At 40.9% G+C, this 8,817-nt stretch overlaps 1 protein-coding gene across 3 annotated transcripts in view; it reads left to right on the top strand.

Annotated features, from left to right (window-relative positions):
• The first annotated feature begins 6,051 nt into the window (after window positions 1-6,051).
• Window positions 6,052-8,817, top strand: part of VAMP4 (vesicle associated membrane protein 4) — a 28,482-nt gene continuing 25,716 nt past the window's right edge. For 2 of the 3 annotated variants that reach the window (XR_005836368.1, XM_040636205.1), the window contains exon 1: window positions 6,052-6,227. The gene's annotated coding sequence lies outside the window, so the exon portion shown is untranslated. Of the gene's footprint in view, window positions 6,228-6,659; window positions 6,751-8,817 lie in introns of those variants that run through there. The other variant, XM_008696256.2, reaches the window with a different exon arrangement.

Genomic DNA, 8,817 nt, shown 5'->3' with positions numbered 1-8,817 from the left:
GCTTATAGCTCTGCAGTATTTACTAATGTGCCCAGCTTTACCATTCTCTTGCCTTTAACAAGTTACACAGTTCATCTCAAAACCTTGGTTTCCACATAGATAAAATGAGGAAAATGATAAATAACGTATAGTAATCATTAAGCATAGTGCTTTTAAAAATAGGCATTTAGGGCTCAGTTGGTTAAGCATCTGACTCTTGGTTTCCGCTCAGGTCATGATCCAGCCCCAAGTAAATCTCTGTACTCAGTGGGGAGTCTGCTTGGGATTCTCTTTCCCTCTGCCTCTCCCCGCCATGCACGGGCGCTCTCTCTCAAATAAATAAGATCTTTAAAATAAATAAAAGTAGGCATTTAATAAATGGTAGCCACTTTTAACTTTCAGAGAAGTTGTAAATAAATTTATAATGCAATTAGACATATTCCTGCACAGGTTTCTTTGTCATCTTTGTAGGGGGCAATTTCTCAAAGATAAAATTCTTACAACAGGTCATATCAATAAATAAGAGGAGAGGATAAAAAGCATCTCTATGAGTCCATCTTATAATGTCACATCTAAAATTCCATGAGGGAAGCACAGAGGACATTCCCATTTTATTGCATATTTTTAACAAAAATTAAACTATAGTAGAATCTGTCTTTAAAAACCAGACTCCAGTTAGCCTGCTTGCTCTGTTACTCTTTACTCTTTATTCTCTCTGTGTAGAATCACTGACTGATGCCACATAGGACATAACTGGACCCCCTGGCAAACTTAGAATGTAGATGCTTTATTAGAAAATAGTATTGTATTAATGTTTAATTTTTAAAATTGAATTGAATTGTAGTTATGAAAAGAACTGTTCTGTTCTTAGGAAATACCCATTGAAGTATTAAGGGGTAAAGAGGCATGATGTCTGTCACTAACTCAAATAATTGGGTGAGGAAAGAGGTGGGATAGCTATATATTTCAAGAGAATGAAACAAATGAAGTGAAATGTTAACAACCCCCTTGAGTTAAGTCACATAAACATAAACTCTCTGGTCCTGTTTCTTCATCTATTTGGAGAAAGAGAGACTGCCTGAACTATTTCAGTATCATTTATGCTGTGAGCTATGAAAGTCAATTAGGAGTTGAGACTGGCATTAGAAAAAGAATGTTAATAACCAGTGAATTTGGATTAAGGATTTGCAAGAGTTTTTTGTGCCTATTCTTTAGTTAAGTGTGAGGTTCTTTCAAAATTAAAAGTAAAATAAGCTAACCATATTTACACAGTACGAGACTCTCTGAGCACAAGAGGCTAATAGGTTAGCTAAGTGATACATCTGTGTACTTCCTCACCAAAACAGTTGAGCTATATGCTTATCAAGAGTCAATTTGTTTTTTTGTTTGTTTGTTGTTTGTTTTTGTACGTAAACTCAATGCCCAACGTGGGGCTCGAACTTATAACCCCTAGATCAGAAATTACATACTCTTCCAGCTGAGCCAGCCAGGTGCCCCTAGAGTCAATTTGTATTTGTAACATAAATATTTACACCTCTTATTATACTTATGGAGTTTAAATATTCAAACTAATGAAATACAAATAGAAAGTTGTTTTTATGAAAACTAAATTGAAGGTGAACAGAAGTTACTTTAGGATTAGATGTAGGTAAGAAAAATGTGTAAAACTTTGGGGAAAAATTGTACAAAATCTAGACTGATTTGACACTCAAACTTCTTCAAAGGTGTCTTTTTAAAGTTCTTGCTGTAGTTTGAAAAAAATATGAAACTGAAAATTGTAAACAATTTAAACAGTGCAATTCGTAATAAAGACACTGGGGCGCTCCAACCAACAGACTCATTTTCAGATTTTTATCTGAACTAGGTCTTGGCCCTAGTTCAGAGATTAGTGAGTAAATGTATAATGATACATTTGAGTCAAAATAAAAAGGTTATTAAAGTATATCTGCCTTTTAAAAAAAAAAAGATTTTATTTATTTATTTGACAGAGAGAGAGAGAGAGCACAAGTAGGCAGAGTGGCAGGCAGAGGGAGAGGCAGGCTCTCTGCTGAGCAGGAAGCCCGACGTGGGGCTCAATCCCAGGACCATGACCTGAGCCGAAGGCAGCCATTTAACCGACTGAGCCACCCAGGTGCCCCAATATCTGCCTTTTATTTAAAAGGCACTTTTAACCAACTTTTTAAATTAACCAACCAACAACTAGTCCCAATTTCAATCGGAAAAAGAGACTCTCTAGTGTATTTTTTTAACTGAGAAGGTGATACACGTGGTAAAATATTCTAATGGTACAAAATACCACACTATGAGGAAAGGTTTCCTTTCTGTATTAGTCTGCTGGGGTTGTTGTAACAAAATACCACAGACCAGATGGCTTAAACAACAGAAATTTTCTCACAGTTGTAGGGGCTAGCAGTCCAAGATCAAGGTGCCATCAGGATTGGTTTCTGGGGAGACTCTCTTCCTGGCTTGTAGAAGGCCACTTTTTCAAAGTGTCCTCACATGGCATCATCTCTGTGTCCCCACATATGGATACCAGCCCTATCAGATTAGGGCTTCACCCTTAGGACCAACCGCATTTAAACTTAATTACCTAAAGGCCCAGTCTCCACATACAATCACATTGTGGATTAGGGCTTCAACATATGAATCGGGAGGGGGTAAGGATGACATAATTCAGTCCATAATATCTTCCATAGTGGATTCCCAGCCCTTCTGGGTTTTGGTTTTGGTTTTTGTATATGATGCTCATGTGGAAGCAGAGTCTACATACTTTTTCTGCACCTTGCTTTTCTCACCTTACAGTTACAGATAGAGATATTCCAAGTCAATGCATATAGATCTACTTCATTTTAATGGTTGTATACTGTTCTACTGAATGGATATACCAAACTTATTTCCTATTGCTGGACAGTTAAAGGTTTTGGGGTTTGTTTTTTTTTTTCAGTCTTGTTGCAAAAATCCTTTAAAGAATATTCTTAGAAAATGCTTTTATACAATTTCTGTAAGTTTATCTATGGGATAAATTTTAGAAGTGGAATTTGTTAGATCAAAAGGAACTGCATATAAATTTTTGACATGTATTTTCACCCTGAACTTTAAAAATTTGTACCAATTTACAGTTCCATCAGCAGTGTTTAAGAAAGCTTGTTCTTCCCACCTCCTTGGCCTCCCACCCCATTATACCACATGTACATACCTCCAACACTGTATTGGCAAACTTTTTCATCTTTGCCACTGAGCTAACAAAAGAATCAAAGTTTCAAATTAGACTCACAACTCAGTAATCAGAGATCTTACCTAAGTTCAAGCTTCACTAATTTCAAAGACACCAGTAACCAAGAGACACAGACAAAATAGGAAGAGGTCTAGGACTCTTCATGCTGCTCCCCTGGTCCTTTCTTCCTGTGTTGGATGCACATCTGCTCAAGATAACTGATGTGGTTTCTAACTAAGGTATGCAGTCACCTCACTTACACAGAAGGAACCAACTCAGTTATGAAACACTCTCCATTTAAGGCTAAGTTACATAACTTACATGATATTTTCCAGTCATGCACCTCAAATCCACAGATTCTTGCTGTGTTTACCACATGGTCTCAGCCCAGGGCTATCCTGCTAAAGGAATTCTATAGATATGAACTCTCCTACTAGGAGATACTAGTTTGTTTACCAGCAAGTCTGTTATTACCATATTTCAGAGAATCACATGCTTGCCTGCTTTCCTAGGCGTATTCTTCTACAATGGGAGAGAATGGATTGCACATCTGGTGCTAACAACTCCTTTCTTCCCGGTCACTGATAGATGAAAAATGATATTTCTTTCAATTTACACTTTGATGTTGAACAGTTGTTGACATGTATATATATATATATATTGGCCTTATGGGAACAGAGACAATAGCAACAATATATTGAAACCTGGAAAGTAGGTGAATCCGTGACAATTACCTTAGTCTTAAGAAAAAAGAATCCTAAGCAGGCCATGAAGCAACCTGATTTACACAGCTAAACCCTGCATAAGGCTCAGAAGTGTTGGTAACTCTGAGCTTGATGTGAGCTAAAAACAGGAGGAATAATAGAAAATTTGTTTAAGAATCAAATGCTCAGAATCCCTTCTCCAATCCAGTAGAAGCCCAGAGATTTAGTATTAGAAGAGGGTAAAACAAAAGATCTCTGGCTCAGAGGACACCAGGCCTAGTTAAGGTGGAAGATCTAATGTTGAGAGAGAAATGATAAGAAAATTCGAGGACCAACATCTGAATAATTGAAACTCAAGAAAGAGAAACTAGGGTAAAAATAACCAAATAATTCAAGTTGGTGAGACTGGACCCTTGCTCTGACCCTATATCCCGGGCTATTTATATTCTTTCAGCTTACTGGTATATCTGATTCACAGTAACCGTAAAATGACATTTTCTGCGCTTTTAGAAATGTTGGGGATAGTCAAAGGGCCTTTTTGTTCGGGTGACTAAGGGGTGGGGCTAGCATTACCCCTCCCCTAAGTAATCATACCAAAATGGTTGGCAGAACTAAAGAATTATGGTTAAAACAAAACCAAAAAAGGGCGCCTGGGTGGCTCAGTCTGTTAAGTGTCGGCTCTTGATGTCCGCTTAGGTCATGATCTCAGCGTCCTGAGATCGAGCTCTTCCTCCGCGCCAGGGAGTCTGCTTGAGATTCTCTCCCTCTGGCCCTCCGCCCACTTGAGGGCACGTGCTGTCAAATAAATAAGTCTTTAAAAAAAATAGAATGTTTTATTTATAAAAGCTATGCCAATGAGGTGCCCCTACAACTCGATAGTCGTAATGTCGTAAATTGTGGTGAAAGAAGGGTTAATCTAGTAATTGCCTCAGGTTCGAATTGGCCAAGGCACCGAAGCAGGGAAGCACCCCATAACAAGCAGATTTACAGATATAAAATCAACTGTGGAAGAAAAAAATAACTTTCGGGGCCTCTGTGGAGTTTGAAGTAGTCTCACCATCACACCTAGGCAGAGAAACAAACTGTTAAAAGCTTCCCTTCCTTCTAGGTCAAAGGCAGCCTGGGTCTGAGTAGTAGACTCACAGATAGGGAGCTATCTTCGTTTGAGAACCCGTGGTTCAGTGTTTATCAGCATCGCAGGCCAACTGAATCAGAATCTCAAAGCAGTGCTTGGGCATCGTCATTTTTAAAGCTTTTAAAACTTTACATTTTAAAGCTTTACAGGTGATTCAACTTGAGATAATTGAGTTGAGAGTCGTCCTAGCAAGGCATCTTTCAATTAGTTACAATGTTTTGACTTAAAAATGCACTATAACACTGTCTACGAGGGATCTGTAACTATTAAATGAGAAAGATGAGTAATACAAATGATAAGGGGGGGGATGAGTAAAACAATCCAGCTGGAACGTGTGTGGGAGGAATGGATAAGTGAAACGAGAGAAAGTAAAAGCAAATCTGGAATTGTTCTGGATCACTACGCCCAGCGACTTCAGTATCATATTTAAACCTCCAAGCTTAAGGGGTGAGAGGGTGGTTGGTGAAAGAACACTGGAGTGGCTATACAAGGGTGATTTCCCACCTGAAACCTGAAGGCTCCGGTGTCGACCCAGTTATTTTAGGTTAAGAAGTAAAGGATACAGGGGAAAGAACACCGAGTCCTCGTCCCAAATCTGACCAAACTAGCTGTAAATCTCCTTTCCGGACCAGAGATTCCAAACGTCTGGAATGAGGAGACGGGATTAATAACCCTCAATATCTCCCTGCTAGTCTAACTGCATCGATAAACAAGGGGTCACACATCTTTCTTCCGAAAAGGCCCCCAGACGATCGGAAGCTGTCCTGGGGCTGCGAACCATCCTTCTTGTTTTCTACTCGGCTTCTTTAGCGCAGGGGCACGGGCTGCGCACAAAGCATCACCTTCTAAACGCCCCCTCAACCCCAGCCCCGAGCTTGTACCCGGAGCGCCACCCCGAGTGACTTCTCCGAGCTTCCTCCACCTCTTAACGCCCTGCACACCTGCCTTCCACGCTCCACTCACTCGACTCCCTCGACCATCTCCGCGGCCTGGGCCCGCCCCCTCGCCTGGCTCCAGGCCGCGGAGCACCGATCAGCTCGATGAGCGGGGGCGCTGCTGCGGCGGAGCGGCCGACGCCGGGTCCGCGCCCGCTGTCTCCCCCTCCCCGCTTTCTTCCTGCGCTTACCACTCCTTCCCCCGCCCCCCCAGTGCTGCCCGCCGGGGAGAGTGGCCCGGAGCTCCCCGGGAGAGTCAGGTACTGGCGTCGGCCATTCCGACGGGAGGGGCTGATGTGAGGAGGAAGGAAGGAAACCGAGACGACGCCCCGGTTCCGCCGCCTCCCAACGTCCGCCTTGGGCTGCGGGACCGGCCTGGGGCGGGCGGGGGGGGTGGGGGGTCGGGGACCCCCAACTGGGGAAAGGCTGGATTCGGGCAGGGAGTCGTGGAGAAGGACGACCAGGACTGGCGTGTGCGGATGGGGGGCGGTTGAGGGGGAGAAGAAAGGCAATTGAAGGGTGCTGGGGGGAGACGGGAAGAGAACAGTGGAGGGCATGGGGCGGGTTTGAGAAGAGTGGGAGGTAGCCTGGAATGTGAGTGGGTATCTTGGGGCAGAAAGGACCAGAGTTAGGAGCAAATGTCGGGGGACGTGGCCTGGTGCGACAGACTTTGGGGGGGGGGGTTGGGGCACGGAGCTACTTGCTGGAGGGGATGGATTTGTCTCATTATTTAAAGTCACGGGAGAAAGAGCGCCAACCCTGCTGCGTTTTTAATGACCAAAGGTGAGGTGAATCATTATAGTTTGACAGTTTTTGTGAATAACATCTCCAGGCTGTGTCCATCCAAGTCACGTATTTCCATGAAACTGCACCAACCAAGACTGGTGATAGAGATGAGGAAGAGGAGTCAGAAGGGGAATGGGGGCCGGGAAAAGGGAAACCTCTGCCCAGATTGAAGCTTTTTGTGAAACGAAATGCATACGGGGTTTTATTTTCTGTGTAAAGCAAAAAAGAAGCCAACATTATTAAACAACAGGTTCGAAGTGTATTACATGTGAAGACTTTGAATAGAGAACTTACGACCTCTTCAAAAAATACACACGAAATTGTAAACATATGATGATGACATAAGCATATGGTGATGTGACGTTTTTTAAATGAATTATATATTGCTGTTCAACTCTCAGTGTTGAAATACATCATGAAAGCTCTCTTATTTACGTATGTACTCACACACAAATCCCCGAATTCATGTGTATTTTTTGCAAGAGAAATTTCAGGTAGAAATATATGCCTCGTTGTTTGGCACAAATCATCAGTTGCCCTGTGGTTCATCGAGCATTATTAATCTTGCCCGGTGCTTTGCTGATGTCTTTTCTGTCTGTCAGACACTGGTTTCTTGCCTTCATGAGGCTGGTCCTTGGATTACAGGACCTGATGATGCGGTTTGCTCATCATTAAACTTGTAGCTTTACTGTGTATTTCATAAAGATGTAAGTCTGCCTGTTTTTTGCCTTCGGGTATTAAAGCAGCCCCTTTGTTGGGTTTAAAATATAAAAACATGTGGGTATAATTAAAAGCTCAGATATTTTCCGTTGCTTCCTTTGTCATCTATTTTTTTTCCTGCATGCTGTAACATTTCTGCGTGAATGAATTATTCTGAAATCAAAGTATGAGGAATAAAATGGGCCAGATGTACGTGACAGAAATATAGAACTGTAGAGGTGTTACTTAGGTAGCAAGAATTTGGTTTTTGTTACAAGTGTTAAGTTTCTGGTTTGGAAGCATTTCTTATCAAAACTGTCAATTTGTTTTGATAGGGCAACTTAAAATATTACTTTTATTTGGTTTATGAAACTGGACTCTGGGTTTGTATATAATATTAACCAGCAAACTGATGTCTAGTTATACTTAAAGATCTTAGAGTTGTTTCTTCTTGTGAAAAGGGGAAGAGGGCTGCTGGGTTGTTACAAGGAAGGGGTCTTTCTAGAACAGAACAGGTTCTGTTAATGGAATAAAAATTAAAACTGATCATGCATAGCCATTGATTAATTTGAGCCTATCTATGTTTCTGCTATTTTAATCAGTAGAGTGACTATTAGTTACTTATCTTTACTAAACCTTAGTGCTTAGTTTCTTAGTGCCTACTTTAGGAGTGTCATAAAGACTTAAAGAAAATGCATGTAAATCACTGAGCACAGTGCCTGCCACAGAGTAAAAGAGTCAGTACTTTAGCTATTCTCATTTTTCGTCTGTCTTCTAATCCAAGATACTGAAAACTCAAAATTTGCATGTCAGCTTTTTCTCAAGAAAATTTGAATAAACTGTACACTCAAGCATTTTCCTGGAAAATCACAATGCATATTAGCATATAAAAAGCTATGAGACTTTCTGTAGCAATAAAATAAAAACAAAACAAAAAAACCTGGCTCTGTTTAACCCACTAACTAAACGTACCCCTTTTCTTGGAGCCTAGTGCTGTGCTTTAGAATGGGATGTTATAACTTACAGAATATTTTTGCATGTATTACCTGATTTGACCATCCCAACTCCATGCAGAAGCCTAGAAATCACTAATTTGCAGATGAAGAAACTGAATCATTGTTTAATCAACTAACTTAAAATGCGAAAACCAAGAGTGTTCTGCTGTCTTCTAATTCCAGGTTAAATCTTAAAGCTTTTAATGTCTCATTTTCTCCCAATTTCCCCCTCTCCTAAGCAATCTGCTCTTGAATTTTATAAAAACTTTCACTAATTTCCCCTACATGTTCTCTTTAAAAAGTTACATCCATTTTCTCATAGTTTTAACTATTTTTTATGTGTTGAGGCCTGGCATGGAGGACAGGATCA

This window comes from Ursus maritimus, unplaced genomic scaffold (assembly GCF_017311325.1).
Source record: "Ursus maritimus isolate PB19 unplaced genomic scaffold, ASM1731132v1 scaffold_2, whole genome shotgun sequence".
In the NCBI taxonomy this organism is placed as follows: domain Eukaryota; kingdom Metazoa; phylum Chordata; class Mammalia; order Carnivora; family Ursidae; genus Ursus; species Ursus maritimus.
The sequence above is the reverse complement of the archived record's forward strand: the minus strand, read 5'-3'. Positions and strand labels throughout refer to the sequence as shown.